Below are 555 nucleotides of genomic sequence, written 5' to 3' on the forward strand. Positions count from 1 at the left end.
TTTCCCTTACAACCAATCCCCCGTTGCCCACAGCCCCTGCACCTCCTCTCTGGCTGTTGCAACCTGGTTCCCCCCCAGATCCCCCAGCCCCTGCCCTTCTCCTGCCTCTCAGCTTCCCGTCTGCCATTTACAACATCTCTCTTCTCTATTCCCTCAAGCAATATTCTGCTCTCTGGGCAAAAGCAGCACATACAGGACTATTTCTATACAAGAGTATCTCTACAGTCTAGAGCTATGTGTGTGCATGCAAGTCGGTTGGCTGCTAGGAAGGGAAGGGCAATCAAATTACTTCGCAGGCTATGTGCTTTGCAAACCTGCAAAGGGACATGGTATTTGGAAATACCTTGCTGATCTACCAAAATGTATTGAAATTTGCCAAATGTTTCTAAAGTCTGTAATTCTGATTCACTGGTGCTTCAGAGCCCTCTATGCCTGAAGACCGTTCACCCCATGACAGAGCTACGTGAGTGTGATGCAGAACCAATGAATCCAAACCAAGGTCAAATGCCAAGCCTCAGTGATCAAAATTTAGTATGAATCAGGGAAGATAAATTA

Source organism: Pygoscelis adeliae, unplaced genomic scaffold (genome assembly GCF_000699105.1).
Source record: "Pygoscelis adeliae isolate BGI_AS28 unplaced genomic scaffold, ASM69910v1 Scaffold9, whole genome shotgun sequence".
Classification (NCBI taxonomy): domain Eukaryota; kingdom Metazoa; phylum Chordata; class Aves; order Sphenisciformes; family Spheniscidae; genus Pygoscelis; species Pygoscelis adeliae.